Consider the following 19,107-nt stretch of genomic DNA (forward strand, 5'->3'; position numbering starts at 1 on the left):
CAGGTCAAGACCCTTCTTCAGGACTGGAACAGTAGGGGGAAGACACCAGAGTAAATAAATGAGGGGGAGCGGAAAGAGGATTAGCCACTGTAGAAGGTGATAGTGAAGTCAGGTGGGCTGGAGAGGAGGGAAAAAGACAAGTTTCCAAGAAGTATATGTGGCTGTATTAGCAAGTCTGGGTGAGCATGTGGTCAAAGAGTCAGAGGGCAGCAGAAATCATAGAGGGGGAGCAATGAGAGGGGCTTTCTGAGCTCTTGTCAAAGAGACCATTTAAACTTCTTCAGGGTAGGCATCTCTCAAAGAGGCTTTGCAGTAGAGTGGCAATCATAAACAGGAGAGATATTAAAGATGCAGGAAATCCAGAGCAACACATCTGTGGAAGTGAATAAACTGTCAACATTTTGGGTCAAGACCCTTCTTCCATACTGGAAAGGGAGGGAGAAGACACCAGAATAAAAAGGCGAGGGAAGGGGAAGTAGGATCAGCTCGAAGGAGATTGGTGAAGCCACGTGGATGGGAAAAGTAAAGGGCAATTCAACCAATCTAATTGAAGAATACTCTGTGACTTCAGCGTCTTAACAAGGAAAAGTATACAGAAAATTAGATTTAACTGATACACGTAATGTGAAATATAGACTGCAAAGTATGATTTTGACCCAAAATGTTGGCAAATTCTTTCCTCCCACAGATGCTGCATGACCCACTGAGGTCTTCCAGCAGACTGTTTGTTGCTGCAAGTTACAAATTACATTAAGGAAAGGCAGGCAGATAAAAAGAAAATTAAATCTTCAGTTCTTACACTCTGGTTAGGCTACAAATTTTATAAGCAAGGTGCTCAATAGTTCATCAGTTAATCAGCAGTTTCAGGAAGATCTGCTCTATGTAATAAAGTTAAGTAGCCCAATTTGGTTGCAAACAAGTTGCTGAGGGAATAATGGTGGAAATTGCAAAGGTGCTGGTCATGTTCTCCCAAGAAGATTAGAGATTTGCAAATGTTACAGCTTTGATTAAAAAAAATACCAGCACAAATCATAATATTAGTTAAATTTGATGACAAAAACACTGCCTCATATCAAAACATTTATGAAACTCTTTAAGTCCCTTTCAGCACACCAATTTTGAAGTGAAGTCAACATTCAAAGTTCAAAGAAAATTTATTATCAAAATACATATATGTGACCATATACAACTGTGAGGTTCATTTTCTTGTGAGCATACACAGCAAATCCAAGAAACACAATAGAGTCTGTGAAAGACCACACCCAACAGGATGGACAAACAATCGAAGTGCAAAAGACAACAAACCGCAAATGCAAAAGAAAAAAATAATAGTAATAATCAATAAATATTGAGAACATAAGATGAAGAGTCCTTGAAAGTGAGCCTATGGGCTGTGGGAACAGTCCAGTGATGGGGCGAGTGATGTTATCCCCTCTGGTTGAGGAGTAATAACTGGTCTTGACGTAGTGGTGGTGTGGGTCTTGAGAATCATGTATTTCTTTTTTTCTGATGGCAGCAATGAAAAGCCGGGATGGTGGGGTCTTTGATAATGGATGCTGCTCTCCTACATAGACATGCTTAATGGTGGAGAGGACTTTACCCGTAATGGACTGTGCCATATCATGGGATTTCATATTTCCATACCAGGCTGTGATATAACCAGTCAACACACTCTCCACCACACATCCATAGAAGTTCATCAAAGTTTTAGATGTCGTGTCAAATCTTCACAGGGAAGTAGAGGTGCTAATGGCACTCGTGTGCTGGACCCAAGACAGATCCTCTGAAATGATAACACAGAGGAATTTATAATTGCTGATACTCTACACCTCTGATCACCCAATGAGGACTGTCTTATAGACCTCTGGCTTCTTTCCCCTGAAGTCAATAATCAGCTTCTTGGTCTTGTTGACATTGAGAGAGTGATTGACATTCAGTTCGTCAGATGGTTGCATTTCTTACTTTAATGGCTAGAAAATCCATTTTGCTGAATTGGAAAGAGATTAATCATCCTACCATATTTCATTGGTTTTCACAAACTATGCTGTGTTTAAATTTGGAAAAAATTAGAAGTATTGTTTATGACCCTTCCATTAAATTCGAAAAGACTTGGAGGCCATTTATTCAGCATTTTCATATGATGTAATTTGACATTTCCAACTTATTTTACTTCTCTGTAATGTTGGTTGAGAGGAACAGAGTCGTCGACACTAAGGTTTTCTTTTCTCCCATTTTTTACGATGTTACAACAGCCCAGGTCTTGTTTTTTTAGTTTAGTTGATTAATTCTGTTTAGATTAGTTTTTTTTGGGGGGGGGATTATTTTTTTTTTCCTTTTTCATGATTTTTGTTTAGATATTTTTCTTTGTTTTATATTATTCATTGGTATCCTATATGATTGAGAGTTTTATCATTTAAGTATTATTTGGCTTTATAATCACTCATGTTAATTATAATAGTGTATTCCCAATAACTTTGTACTACTACCACGTCATGTTTATATCTTTAAGAAACTAATAAAAAGATTGAAAAAGAAAGAAAGTGATTGTTGTTATGCACCACTGAGCCAGATTTTCCATCTCCTTCCTATATGCTAAGTCATCATCACCTTTGATTTGGCCAACAACTGTGGTGTCATCAAGTGTTGTCAGCAAACATAACTATTGCATTGGAGCTATGCTTCACCTCACAGTCATAAATATAAAGCATCTACAGCAGGGGACCAAGAACAAAGCCTTGTGGTGCATCTGTACTGATGGAGGTTGTGGAGGAGATGTTGCTGCCAATCCAAACTGATGGGGATTGTAAGTGAGGAAATCTAGGATCCAGTTGCACAAGGAGGTATTGAGACTAATGCCTTGAAGCTTACTGATTAGTTTTGAGGGGGGAGATAGTATTGAATGTTGAGTTCTAATCGACGAAGTGCGTCCTGATGTATGCATCTTTGTTCTACAGGTTGAGTGAAGAGCCAATGAGGTGCCATCTGCTGTGCACCTGTTGTGATGGTTGGAAAATTGGATCAGATCCAAGTCACTTTTCAGGCTAAAATTGGTAAGTTTCATTACCAATCTCTCAAAACCTGCTCCTGGAATATAGTCACTGAGGCAGGTTACCACGTTCTTCTTTGGCACTGGTATCATTAAAGCATGCTTGAAGAAGGTGAGCAACACAGACTTCCAAAGTAGAGGTTAAAGATATCAGAGAACACTCTAGCCAGTAGATCAGCACAGTCCATTAGTACTCAGCTAGGTACTCCAACTAGGCTAGATGCTTTCCATGGATTCACCCTCCAGAAGAATGCTCCCATGCTGGCCTCAGAGACTGAAATCAAAGCGTCAATGGGGGCTGTGGCCGTTTGCAAAGGTTCCCCCATGGTTTGACAGTCAAAGCAAGCACAGAATGCATTGAAAGAACACACACAAAATGCTGGAGGAACTCAGCAACCCAGGCAGCATCTATGAAAAAGAGTATAGTCGACATTTCGGGCCGAAACCCTTTATCAGGACTGGAGAAAAAAAAGGATCTATTGTGTTCATTTGGGAGTGAAGTTTTGTTGTCACCTATGTCACTTGATTTCCCTTTGTAAGAGTTAATAGCATTCAAGCCCTGCCACGGCTGTCAAACATCCTTCAGTGATTCAAGTTTGGTCTGGAATTGCCACTTCGTACGTGAGATGGTTTTTTGGAGATCGTACCTGAACCTTTTCTATCTTACTTTATCATCAGACCTGAATGTCACTGATTTTACCCTCAGCAGATTGTAGTTCTCATGGGCCTCTGGTTGGGGAAGACTCTTGTGAGGACACACTTGTCTATAACAGTTGTTATAAAATCTCTGACAACTGTGGGGTATTCTTTGAGATCCTCTGATGAATCCTTGAAGATGGCCTAGTCCACGTCGAAGCAATCCATAGCTTCCCTTCAGCCTCCCATGGCATGGCTCTGTTTTCCTTTCCTCAGCCTGTACACAAGTAGGAGGAGGACAGCCAAATAATCACATTTCCTGAAATGCAGTCTAGGCATGGAAAGGTAGGCATTCCTAATCATTGTATAGCAGTGGTCTCATGTGTTGGGACCTCTAGTGCTGCAGGTAATATGCTGATGATTACTTTTAATTTATTTATTGAAATACAGAAGGGAATTAAGCAGAGATTCCTTCAAACAAGCCTGAATGAATCACCGATAATGATTTGAAAGCTGTTAGGCTAGGCTGACAATGACAGCACACAATATCTCCAATGCCTGCTTAACATCAGCCTTTGGTGGTACATGAACTGCTGTCAGGATCACAGAAGAGAACTCGCTTGGTGAGTAGAAGGGTCTGTACTTAATCATTAGGTGCTCAAGGTCGGGGAGAACAAGAGCGCAACAAGACCATTGCATCCGAGCATCACAAAGAGTTTATCATGACATACATTTTGCCTTCTCCAAATTAACAGTCTAGTCCATCCTAGGGATTAAGATGCCCTCAAGTCTTACCAACATATCTGACATCTCTAAAGTGAGATACATCTTCATGAAACACAATTCCTCATTTCAAGCTGATACAGCAATCTCGCCCTTAGGTGCTTAATCTTTTTCTCTAGTGACTGTACACTTGTTAACAAGATGCTGAGTAAAGGAACTTGCTTCTTTCGGCGTATCCGTCTGACTTGGAGTCCTTCTCTCATCCTTCTCTTTCGGCCATTTCAACATACCTTCACCCACCTACAGGTACTGTACCTGCATGCTTGAAGAGTTAAGTCCACTGCCTCCTTCAGAAGATTGTAAAATTGCTAATTCGTTAAGACAGTTCAAAAGTACATTGTTTATAGGGAAATTCCAGGCTGCAGATTGCAGTGAGAGTAATTGAGAAGTAGTATATTTAGAAATTTTGTAAGCAGTCCACAAAACGTTGCCGTGGTTCACCCACACCATCTTGCCATTCCATCTGCTTTTGTATTTTACGATTTCTGTTTTATTTTCAGCCCCATCCTCTCTCTGTCCTTCCGCCCTTCCTGCCACATTAAACGGTAGCAGCGACTGCCACAGATCAGCACCAGATCCCAGTTACAGTGTTAGCAGCAGCCTGGATCAAACACTGAGCAGTGAGAGCCCAGTGATTGGTATAGTCATGTTCCAATGAATGTGAACATAGAACATAGAAATCTACGGCACATTACAGGCCCTTTGGCCCACATTGTTGTGCTGACCATGTAACCTACTCTAGAGACTGCATAGAATTTTCCTATTTTTCTAAGCTCCATGTACCTATGTAATAGGCTCTTAAAAGACCCTATTGTATCTGCAAGATCTTGTTCAGCAAGATCCTAGAATGTGTGTGTTGTTGCTGAAATTCATTGGGCACAGACATGACCAGCCATGGCAAAACCTTTTAAAAACATCTAAATGACCCATATAGTGGGGTAAACATTAGGCAGGACACTAGAGGACGACTCTCCTGCTCTTTGTAAGAATACTACCGCAAGACCTTTGACTTCAACCAGAGAGAACACACTGGTCCTCAAGTACTATTTCACCTGAAAGATGCATCAATACATCTCATATACTATACCAGAGTATCTGTCAGTGTTTTTATCCTCAGATTTCTGAATTGTGATTTAAACTCTGAGCCTTCCAATTCAAAGGCAAGAATGTCATCAATTAAGCATGAGCCACAGCTGACACACAACTGGTGTGAAACAGATCCATTTGAATTTACATGTGTTTTGCTCAAGTGAATCAATTAATAAAGTTATGTTGTGTATTAATGTCATTTTACCCTCTACTTAATACTTCTCTTACTCTTCTTTTACATTTAAAACATTGTCTTTCTTAGTGGAATGTGGTTCTACAGGTGCCAGACAGCACTCTCCTCCTCTTCCCTCCCCCAGATCCAAGCCAGTTCCAATTATCCATTATTCATGTCTGTGTCTTGACAATAAGTGTTGATGGACTATTCAGATGTGGAAATCATCACAGCCAAACCTAATCCCATTACTGATGTTCATAAATTTGCAATTCCAGCAGAATTCTCCGGATGTTGGATTGTTGATCACCCTGACTGATTTCCCTTCTCCAAATGAAAGAGGCTGAAATTGGCAGCAGAGATTCCACTCAGCAACCTTACACTATTAGCACAATTAAGGGATAAAATTTATAAATTTTCTTCCTTCTTCAATCAGCACCTCACTTTGCACATGCACGCACACACATCTTCAAATACAGAAATATACATGCACATATACTCACACACTCACACATATATACCTATACAAACATACACACACACACTTGTGTGTGTTTTGTTTATGTTTGTGTACATGTGCATGGATGAAAAATCACTGACTCTGTTCAGGAGTACAAAGAATGACATTTTTGGTAGAACATCTGTTGTCAATCTAACAGTTCTTTGTTTGATTGGCTCTTTGAAGTTTTGTGAAGATTTAGTTTGCAAATTACATTTTTGCATGTCTGACATTCTTAATTATTTAACTTGAACAATAAATGGGCACGCTTAGTAATGTGGGATGCCTCTATTAAATCAAAAGAGGAAAGATTAGGTGTTAATTAAGTACTTTCAAAAGTACATTTCTGCAGAGCAGTATGTAGTAACACACTGACATTTTGCTTACTGATGCTTATTTTACATTTGCAATCAGCTGCTAGATGTTTCTGTTACAGTAAGTCTGGAATAATTTCCTCCCTCCTGCAGTTTGTTTGTGGTGATCAATCATTAGGGGCCCACCGCCTTCATTTTTGCACCATCATTACTTTAGGAAGGAGGCAAATTGCCTGTGTATTCATAGATACAAAAGTTCAAGAAGCAATTGCAGTGAAACTCGCTGGTCCTGTTGATATCTAATACACTACTGCATTATTTCTTGCTTACAATAGTGGTATTGAAACATGCGCAGAATTCTAACACTTCACCACATGAAATTGTGCAAATTAAAAAGACCAACCTCCTGATCATTTCCAGTAAAAAAAATTGATTCGATTGCAATTAGTTGGAAGGTGATGATAAATTTCTTTAGTACACACTCTTGATTTCTTTTAAGATTAAAATTTATTTTGTGGAAGCCTAATAGTTTTTATAAGTTATAAAATGTTTCTGCATTTAAGGACTTAAATGTGCTATTGAAGAAGTTGTGCATTATTTGAGGAACAATGAAGTCACCCCCTGATGGCTTATACACGGTGTGCCAGTGGGGGGATGGGTGTACTTACATCGCTAGATATTCAAGATAGGCCGGAACATGTGGGTTGAATGAGAAGCTGATTACGTGGAAACTGGAGATTTGTGTGACTTACGCCTGTTTAGCAGCTGTGCTGATATAGGGTCATAATTAAAATAAATTAAGGTTGTAAGTGAGGCTGCTTAGCTACGAGCACAATTGTGCTTTTTTAATGAATTGAATAAGTACCACCAAAATTTCTATAAAAGCAATTTAAATACAAATGTATATATTAATACATATCCAGACAAATATTTTAATTTTTATTGTCCCATACCTTAATAAAAGTCAGTAGATTAATCAAAACTGTGGCTAACTCTCTCTGCCAGGATAACACAAATAGAAAATAATTTTTCACGTGATCATGTTTCAAAAGAAATGTGCTTTAAGTCCAGGAAGTTATTTTCTCTAGTGACTATGTGTGTTTGCCTAAACTTGCGATTTACTTTGTTCTATAAATTTAATGTTTTACCTCAAGCTGTCCATTTAGCAACTACAATTGGTATTTTAATCAAACATTTGTTTCTATTCAGAACTCTTCTTTCATTCTGTTCCAAGATATGCACTCAGTATGTATTCTCCATACTCTTAATTTATTTTTAAAGTCTTTTTACAATTTTTTAAACTGATCCACAATTCTAGGTTGGGGTGATAGTGACAGAATGACAAAGGAAGAAAAGATCGAAGCAGATGCATTCAAGTGTTTTGCCTTTCACTCAGTCTTTCATTGTTTTCCACCATTTTCTGTATAATGTAACCTCATGAGAATTCAGCCATGCATTTAATGTAGTGCTTGGAATGCAGCATTTGAGAGCAGTGTTTCTGGTGATATGGCCCTTTTGCTGGGTTATTCATTTTGAAGGTCATAAATCACTTTAGGGAACATGCTTTCCTGCTGTTAAGATTATTTTTGATTAGAATATAAAAATTTTAAACAATTTTAACAAAATAATTTTGAATAAAAGTACATTGATCTTTTTCTCAGTCCCACCCCCAACATTTCTTCACTCTGCCTCTGACTTGCATAATTTGAACTCACATCCCTTTCTCTGTTCAAAGTGATCAATTCATTCTGTTGTTCTGACACAGCCCATTCTTTAAGTGCATTGACACTGGGGAAAAATAAATTTCTATTGTGACCAAGATTTGCAAGAAATTCAGGAAACTAGGAATTATTTTAAAATGAAGAATAATCTAAATTCTCTACCCATCAAAGGGGAATGTCACCTAGAAGTAATATTCCAACATAAAATGTATTTCTGTACAAATTCTTTTTGGCCTCATCTTAAAATCAGTGAATCATTCTGGAAGGTGATACGGATTATGTCCCACTGAAACTCTCACTCCGCTCAGAGTTTCATACTGCCAGCATTGACAGTTCCCATTCAGTCCTGGGATTTCTTCTATCCCGCATTACCTGTAAACTTAAGTTTCCTGATTCTTTTTCTCATATTCTACCCCTTTTTCTATTTGCTGTTCATCTCGCTTACCTATATTGATGCCTATTCTGCTTACAAAACTCCTAAATATAACTTCATAAAAGTTGCTGGTGAACGCAGCAGGCCAGGCAGCATCTCTAGGAAGAGGTGCAGTCGACGTTTCAGGCCGAGACCCTTCGTCCGGAGTCCTGACGAAGGGTCTCGGCCTGAAACGTCGACTGCACCTCTTCCTAGAGATGCTGCCTGGCCTGCTGCGTTCACCAGCAACTTTTATGTGTGCTGCTTGAATTTCCAGCATCTGCAGAATTCCTGTTGTTTTTGTTTAAATATAACTTCCTCCTTCTCTTTAATGACCTCATAATACTTTTCTGAATACCCATCCATATAAATTAGTTTACTGGCAGTCCACTCAGACTGGCAGCACAACAGATGAACATAAATTCTCTATACACATATTTTAATTCAGGGATTATTACAGAGTGATTAGGAGTGGGAATCTGAATGACTGCATTCCTCTCTAAACCAAAGAAAGCAGTTGTACTTAACTAGCTACAACTGGGCTTCGCATCTCTTTGAAAGATTTATAGTATTTTCTTGAGCATAAAACTAATTGCTGAAGGACTTCAGTATGTCAGGCAGCATCTGTGGAGGGAAATGAACAGTCAACATTTTAGGTCGAGACCCTTCCATGCGACTGTAATATTTGAGCATTGCAGTATTTTGAAATATTTTGACATGAAAAGCATTGTATATATTTTTTGTATACAAGCCAAAATGTAAGTTCTTAAAAATCTGGCTTTGCAAATTTTGCAAATTTCATTTTGGCTCGCAATCTGGAGACATCCCGAGAAGCTTTGAAACAATTAAGTATATTTGAATTGTCATTATTAGAATAAATTTTTTAAAGTTCTCAGTAAATTTATGCACAATAATCCATCAGAATCCAAAAACAGTTGAATAATATTTATCAGCAGGTTTTTAAAATTTTTTTCTACTCTGTGCATATCAATTAAAAAAATTGATTTCATACTGCCAGTTTCTTTGTGCAATGTGAGTGAATTCTATGTGATACCCAATTGTGTTTGGGATATTTAATTCACATCCTCCATCCATATGATAGGCATATGCACAGGGGTCCCTGGGCAATGCACAGACAGGGACATCAATCAGCACATAGCATTCAATTGACTTCATCCAAATGAAGTTCTAATGCTCATAAGAGATCTGCAAGCAGCATTATTCATGAGCATTGGAGCAGGCCTTAACCAGATGGTTCTGATCCGCTCCAGTATTAACTATAAATTTTAGCCTGAAAATTTGTTTGTACAAATTCATAAAACATTGGTTTCTGAGAGCACAAGAATTTTACATATGATTCAGGCTGTCTTGGTGCCTATCAGGAAATTTGACTTGTAACATGTAGGAAGAATTTGTTTTTGGCCTTGAAAATCTGGGAAATGGCATCAGCGGTCATGCTCTTACCAAATTCATCTAGAGTAAGATTCTCAATCTCACCAAGTGTAAACTAAAAAAAACCACAGCAGTTGCTGATGCTTAAAATAAAAATAGAAAAAAAAACTGGAAATCCTCAGCAGACCAGGGGGAAAGAAAGAGAATTTACAGTCCTGATGCAGGGTTTTAACCCAAAATGTCAACACTCCTTTTCTCTGCAAATGTTGCTCAAAACCTGCAAAGTTCCTCCAGCAGATCATTTGTTGCTGCAGTTACAGTATTTGAAGTCTCGAGTATACATTTCAGGTTGAAGAGTGCTTTCAGCATGTTTTGATCTCAATCTCATTCTTCTGAAAAAAAACGTTCTTATTTACTCACTGACATCTAAGTTTTACTAAAGCTATCTCACCTGAATCTGCATGATCCAAAGTACCACTGATATATCCTTTGTCCACACTGAGCCTCTGGATAATGCCACTCAGCTGCTCCTAATCTATGTCACATCTCCCATTTAGCTGGTCACAGCTTCATTGGGAGTGGGGAGGGTGTATTCATTCAACCTCCATAAAGTAGGGGAGACTACATTTCCCTGGAGCAGGAGAAAGGGCATTGTCATTACCCTGCATAGATGGTTTCCCAAAGTACCAGAATTCAGATACTGGCGTCATGTCCCTCTGGAGAGATTTCTAGCAGAAATGTTTGGCTGGAGCCCTGAATGGTCTCCCTGACCCTCCTCCACAAAGAATATGCCCTCTTTGGGCACTGCACTTCAGCAGTCTGTCAAAATCCCTCTGACTACTCAAGAGCACACTCCCAAACCCTGTTATAACAGGAACATCCACTTGTTCATCAAAAACACTCACAAGTAATTGGAAAAGTGTAGCACGCTTTGTGGCATTTGCCTTTGACGATTGACTGCAGGGATTGAACCTGTGAAACTTCAATAAGGAACACAAATTGAAGCTGAAAACTTCACTTTCAGCATTATATAGTGAACCCTGACAACTCTGCTCCTTGAATCTTGCAATAGAAGATCTCGATCTTAATGCAGCAATCACAAACAGCATTTGCTTGTTTTGCAATGCTGTTTTTGCAATATTTTTTATAAATAGTATTGCAACTTCTGGCCACTTGACACTATTCAGACCACTACCTGGAGTTGTATGGCATGCTCCATCCTCAAGGTAGGTCTTTTAGTTATGATTTCATCATTGATAATGATCACCACCATTCCAGTCCACCCCTTCTCTGCTGATCTCCCCATGGACATTCAGACTTCTCCTCAGCCCCTCTCCAAATTTCTCTTTGCCAACCCATATCTAATTATCTTTTTGGATTACCTCCATAGTTAATTTCTTGTCATCACATGTCTGGATTTTAATCATTTCCTCAGAAACTTCCCATCAGTCATTTCTCCACCCAACTCATCTCCTCAAAGATTCCACCATCACCCTCTATCAAATTCCCTGTCCCACTCCATCATTTAGGTTTGTTTTCTAGCGCATTTCACCCTAATCTTCCATTATGATGGAATATCATGAGGGAAGGAACTTTGTGCGCAGATCCTCATGTAAGGCCTTTTCTGCCACACTTAACACATTTGTGCCCACAACTGCTGGAGCTGCTCAGCATGGGGGTCATCAGGATGCACATTTTCACATTCATTGAAGAGATTTTACATCATTTTCTGTTTTAACTCCATCAATTGCTACAAGAGTTAATTACACCATATGCTGTGACATTAAACAAGTGCCGCAAAACTTTATTGAAAACAAGGCTAGATTGACAACACAGAACATTTCTGAGAGATGCATATGTGAACAGTACTGTTTCAGGTTTCCTGTGAGCTTCCTGTCACTATCATTCTGAATCGCAAATACGACCAGGGGAAAATCTGCAGATGCTGGAAATCCAAGGCACCACACCCACACAAAATGCTAGAGGAACTCAGCGGGCCAGGCAGCATCAATGAAAAGGAATAACTATCATTCGGATTCCAATCTGACATTGCTAATGGAGTCTACTAACAGAAAAAAACATCCTGCAATTCCTCTGTAGTTACGTAGACTTATATCGCATGGAAGCAGGTCTTTCGGTCCACTAAGTCTATGTTGTCTAAAAAGCATCCTTTTTTACTAATCCTACACTCATCCCAATTTATTCTCCCTGCAATTCCAGTTATACAGGGAAGTCTGAATGCTTTGCTTACACCGGGCTAAGTGACTATATTCCCTTCAATGTACAGTATTGGATCAATGATCAAGTTTCAGGTCATATGCATTGCTATATTTGATTCAGTGGGATGACAATTACTTTTAAGTAGATTTTATCAACACCCACTATCCCAAAGTCATGCTGATTGGGAGGATAGATGGCCACTCTAAATTTCTACTAATATAGGTAGAAGAAAGTTCAGTGGGAAATTGATGGGCAGATGCAAGGGAATAGATTACAGTTAAAATAAGTGGTGGAATAGAATTGGTGTGGTTTCTTTGAGATTCATTATAGATTTGATGGACTAAAGTACCTTTCTTTGTTAGACAGAAATACAAGACGTAATAAACAATTTTGACTTAATCATTAGCAAGTTCAGTCTTAGCTGATTCTTGAATGGAATAGGAGAGGTTTTGTAACTTGTGACCTCATTTTCAAAGGTAAGGGAAAGGAAAACTCAGTACAAGATCTGTAAACCTAGCTTATCAAGGACAACTAGGTGGATGTAGTTGAGAAGGTGAGTAGTTTCTGCACTACCCCCAGTCGCAGGGTACTGTAGAAAGTGGTGCAGACAGCCCGCCCATATTTGTGGATATGAACATTCCTCTATTCAGGACATTTATAGCAGCAGGTGCATAAAATGGACTGGGAGGATCATCTGGGACTCCAGCCACACCAACCACAAACGGTTTCAGCTGCTTCCATCTGGCAAATGGTACCGCAGCATTAAGGCCAGGACCAACAGGCTCCGGGACAGCTTCTTTCACCAGGCCATCAGATTGATCCATACACATTGATCTGATTGAATATCTGACTATACATACATGTATACAAAACAATGATGTATACAATATTGGACAATATCCTCCCACATTTCCCTTCCTTATTACTTGTACAGAGCGACAGAGACACAACATAAAGATTTTTACTCATGTTGTGGGATGGATGTAAGAAATAAAACTCTAAATCTAAATCACGAGGTGTTCATACTTCAGCATGAATTACTATTATGTGGAGAAGCCTACAGAGAAGAAGTCATCACCCTGACACAGTGGTGTCAAGAAAACAACCTCTCCCTTAATGTAGCAAAAACAAGGGAGTTGTTTGTGGACAACAGGAGGAATGGAGACAGGCTAACCCCTATTAACATCAATGGATCTGGGGTTGAGAGGGTGAACAGCTTTAAGTTCCTCAGTATAAACATCACCGAGGATCTCACATGGTCCGTACACACCAGCAGTATGGTGAAAAAGGCACAACAGTGCCTCTTTCACTTCGGATGGTTAAAGAAGTTTAGTGTGTGCCCCCAAATCCTAAGAACTTTCTATAGGGCCACAAATGAGAGCATCCTGCTGGCTGCATCACTGCCTGGCATGGGAACTGTACTTCCCTCAAACACAGGAGTCTGCAGAAGGTGGTGCAGGCAGCCCAGCGCATCTGTAGATGTGAACTTCCCACTATTCAGGACATTTACAAAGACAGGTGTGTAAAAAGGGCCTGAAGGATCATTGGGGACCTGAGTCACCCCAACCACAAACTGTTCCAGCTCCTACCATCTGGGAAACGGTACTGCTGCATAAAAGCTAGGACCAACAGGCCCTGGGACAGCTTCTTCCGCCAGGCCATCAGAGTATAAGAGATCATAAGAAATAGGAGCAGAAGTAGGCTATTTGGCCCATCAAGTCTGCTCCACCATTCAATCACGGGCTGATCCAATTCTTCCAATCATCCCCGCTCCCCTGCCTTCTCTCCATACACTTTGATGCCCTGGATAATCAAGAATCTATCTATCTCTGCCTTAAATGCGCCCAATGACTTGACCTCCACCGCCACTCATGGCAACAAATTCCACAGATTTACCACCCTCTAACTAAAGTAATTTCTCTGCATCTCAGTTCTAAATGGACATCCTTCAATTCTGAAGTCCATAAGACCATAAGACAAAGGAGCAGAAGTAGGCCATTCGGCCCATCGAGTCTGCTCTGCCATTTTATCACGAGCTGATCCATTTTATCCTATTTAGTCCCACTGCCCCGCCTTCTCACCATAACCTTTGATGCCCTGGCTACTCAGATACCTATCAATCTCTGCCTTAAATACATCCAATGACTTGGCCTCCACTGCTGCCCGTGGCAACAAATTCCATAGATTCACCACCCTCTGACTAAAAAAATTCTTTCGTATTTCTGTTCTGAAAGGGCGCCCTTCAATCCTGAAGTCATGCCCTCTCGTACTAGACTCCCCCATCATGGGAAACAACTTTGCCACATCCACTCTGTCCATGCCTTTTAACATTCGAAATGTTTCTATGAGGTCTCCCCTCATTCTTCTAAACTCCAAGGAATACAGTCCAAGAGCGGACAAACGTTCCTCATATGTTAACCCTCTCATTCCTGGAATCATTCTAGTGAATCTTCTCTGTACCCTCTCCAACGTCAGCACATCCTTTCTTAAATAAGGAGACCAAAACTGCCCACAGTACTCCAAGTGAGGTCTCACCAGTGCCTTATAGAGCCTCAACATCACATCCCTGTTCCTATACTCTACTCCTCTAGAAATAAATGCCAACATTGCATTCGCCTTCTTCACTACCGACTCAACCTGGAGGTTAACTTTAAGGGAATCCTGTACGAGGACTCCCAAGTCCCGTTGCATCTCAGAACTTTGAATTCTTTCCCCATTTAAATAATAGTCTGCCCGTTTATTTTTTCTGTCAAAGTGCATAACCATACACTTTCCAACATTGTACTTCATTTGCCACTTCTCTGCCCATTCTTCCAATCTATCCAAGTCTCTCTGCAGACTCTCCATTTCCTCAGCACTACTGGTCCCTCCACCTATCTTCGTATCTTCAGCAAACTTAGCCACAAAGCCATCTATTCCATAATCCAAATTGTTGATGTACAATGTAAAACGAAGCGGCCCCAACACTAATCCCTGTGGAACACCTCTGGTAACCGACAGCCAACCAGAATAGGATCCCTTTATTCCCACACTCTGTTTCCTGCCAATCAGCCAACGCTCTATCCACGTATGTAACTTTCCTGTAATTCCATGGGCTCTTATCATGTTAAGTAGCCTCATGTGTGGCACCTTGTCAAAGGCCTTCTGAAAATCCAAATATACAACATCCACTGCATCTCCCTTGTCTAGCCTACTGGTAATTTCCTCAAAAAATTGTAATAGGTTTGTCAGGCAGGATTTTCCTTTAAGGAATCCATGCTGAGTTCTGCCTATCTTGTCTTATGCCTCCAGGTACTCTGTAACCTCATCCTTGACAATCGACTCCAACAACTTCCCAACCACCAACGTCAAGCTAACAGGTCTATAATTTCCTTTTTGCTTCCTTGTCCCCTTCTTAAATAGCGGAGTGACATTTGCAATCTTCCAGTCTTCCGGAACCATGCCAGAATCTATCGACCTTTGAAAGATCATCGCTAATGCGTCCGCAATCTCCACAGCTACTTCCTTCAGAACATGAGGGTGTATTCCATCTGGTCCAGGAGATTTATCGACCTTTAGCCTATTCAGCTTCCTGAGTACTTTCTCTGTCGTGATTGTGACTGCGCACACTTCTCTTCCCTGTCACCCTTGAGTGTCCGGTATCCTGCTGTCTTCCTCAGTGAAGACTGATGCAAAATACTTGTTCAGTTCTTCTGCCATCTCCTCATCTCCCATTACAATTTCTCCAGTATCATTTTCTATCTGTCCTATATCTACTCTCACCTGTCTTTTACTCTTTATATACTTGAAAAAGCTTTTAGTATCCTCTTTGATATTATTTGCTAGTTTCCTTTCATAGTTTCTCTCTTAATGACCTTCTTGGTTTCCTTTTGTAAGGTTTTAAAGACTTCCCAATCCTCTGTCTTCCCATTAATTTTTGCTTCCTTTTCCTTAGCTTTAACTTTGGCTTTGACTTCTCTTGTCAACCACGGTTGCATCCTTTTTCCACTCGAAAATTTCTTCTTTTTTGGAATACACCTGTCTTGCACATTCCTCATTTCTCGCATAAACTCCAGCCACTGCTGCTCTGCCGTCTTTCCCACCAGTGTCTCTTTCCAGTCAACTTTGGCCAGTTCCTCTCTCATGCCACTGTAGTTTCCTTTACTCCACTGAAACACCGACACATCAGATTTCGGCTTCTCTTTTTCTAATTTCACAGTGAACTCAATCATGTTATGATCACTGCCTCCTAAGGGTTCTTTCACCTCAATCTCTCCAATCACCTCCGGTTCATTACACAATACCCAATCCAGTACAGCCGATCCCCTCGTGGGCTCAACAACAAGCTGTTCTAAAAAGCCATCTCGCAGACATTCTACAAATTCTCTCTCTTGAGATCCAGTGCTGACCTGATTTTTCCAATCTACTCGCATGTTAAAATCCCCCACAATTATCATAACACTGCCCTTCTGACAAGCCTTTTCTATTTCCAGTTGTAATTTGTAGTCCACATCCCTGCAGCTGTTTGGAAGCCTATAAATAACTGCCATCAGGGTCCTTTTACCCCTGCTATTCCTTAGCTCAACCCATAAAGATTCTGCACCTTCCGATCCTATATCACCTCTTTCTAATGATTTAATATCATTTCTTACCAATAAAGCCACGCCTCCCCTTCTGGGAGGCCCTCTTGTCCTAGACATGGGAAATAACTTTGCCATATCTAATCCATTCAGGCTTTTTAACATTCAGAATATTTCTTTGAAATTAGATTATGAGGACACGCAGTCCTCTTTTATTGTCATTTAGTAATGCATGCATTAAGAAATGATACAATATTCCTCCGGTGTGGTATCACAGAAACACAGGACAGATCAAGACTGAAAAACTGACAAAAACCACATAATTATAACATATAGTTACAACAGTGCAAGCAATACCATGACTTGATGAAGAATAGGCCATGAGCACGGTAAAAAAAGTTCAAAGTCTCTAGAAAGTCCCACATCTCATGCAGATGGGAGAAGGAAGAAACTCTCCCTGCCACACCCGACCACAGTCCAACTTTGAGTCGTCCGAAAACTTTGAGCTCCGACCAGCCCTCTGACACCGAGCACCATCTCTGCCGAACGCTTCGACCCCAGCCCTGGCTGCCAGCAGCAGGCAAAGCCAAGGATTTTGGGGCCTTCCCTCCGGAAATTCTCGAGATACCCCTCATTCTCCTGAACTCCAGGGAATACAGCCCAAGAGCTGCCAGACATTCCTCATATGGTAACCCTTTCATTCCTGGAATCATTTTCGTGAATCTTCTCCGAACCCTCTCCAATGTCAGTATATTCTTTCCAAAATAAGGAGCCCAAAACTTCACACAATACTCCAAATGTGGTCTCACAAGTGCCTTATAGATCCCTACTCTTGTATTCTATAGCTCTAGAAATGAATGTCAACATTGCATTTGCCTTCTTCACCACCAACTCAACCTGGAGATTAACCTTTAGGGTATCCTGCACAAGGACTCCCAAGTCCCTTTGCATCTCTGCATTTTGAATTCTCTCTCCTTCTAAATAAACGTCTGCCCATTTATTTCTTCCACTAAATTGCATGACCATACATTTTCCAACATTGTATTTCATTTGCCACTTCTTTGCCCATTTCCCCCTAAACTAGCTAACAAAAGTCTCTCTGCAGGCTCTTTGTTTCCTCAACACTCCCTGCTGCTCCACCTATCTTTGTATCATCAGTAAATTTAGCCACAAGTCCATTAATCCCACAGTCCAAATCATTGACATACATCATAAAAAGCAGTGGTCCCAACACCGACCCCTGTGGAACTCCACTGGTAACGAGCAGCCAGCCAGAATAGGATCCCTTTGTTCCCACTCTCTGTTTTCGGCCGTTCAGCTAATGCTCCAACCATGCTAGTAATTCCCCTGTAACTCCATGAGATCTTTTCATGTGCAGCACCTTGTCAAAGGTCTTCTGAAAGTTCAGGTACACCACATCTACTACATCTCCTTTGTCTACCCTGCTTGTAATTTCCTCAAAAAAAAATTGGAGTAGGTTCGTCAGGCCGGATTTTCCTTTCAGGAAACCATGCTGGCTTTGGCAAGCTTAACTCATGCTGACACAACTGTATTTCTATGTTATATTGACTATCTTGTTGTACATACTATTTATTATAAATTACTACAAATTGCACATTGCAAATTTAGATGGAGATGTAACATAAATATTTTTTCTCATGTATATGAAGGATATTCTGTAAGTAATAAAGTTAATTTAATCCAAAGCTGACAAAATTTACAATGGTCAAAAGTAAAGTAAGCAATTTTCCATCTGTTAGTTGCTAAAAGTGTTTAATGAATCAACTTTATGTGCAAAATAAGATTATTGTTTTCATCATGAAGCAACCAACATCTATCTCACTTTCTATGTTAGCAAATTAATCAAAACAGAGCTATGATTATCAACTTGACTGTCATCCTATTGGGGTAAATAATAGGCAGAAAATGAGCCCTTTATATTTTTAAAGAACACAATGGTTTTGAGGTAATATACTGATCACAATGTTCTTAACAAGATTTAAGAATCATTCACTGAATATTATTTCTTAACACAGAAAATTGACAAATATTTTAAGTAGATATTATTGATGGAGATGGATAGTTAAATACAAGAAATCTGTTCCCTTCACAAAGCCAATGAGAACAATGTCAGCAATCAGTCCATATCCTTGTCCACCAAGATGTGCAGAAAGTCAGGAAAAGTTTTCATAATATAATGAAACAGATCAAAAATAAAACTTTCTACAATAAGACATACAAATTCAGAAGAAAGCAAATTACCT

This window comes from Mobula hypostoma, chromosome 2 (assembly GCF_963921235.1).
Source record: "Mobula hypostoma chromosome 2, sMobHyp1.1, whole genome shotgun sequence".
NCBI classification, from domain to species: domain Eukaryota; kingdom Metazoa; phylum Chordata; class Chondrichthyes; order Myliobatiformes; family Myliobatidae; genus Mobula; species Mobula hypostoma.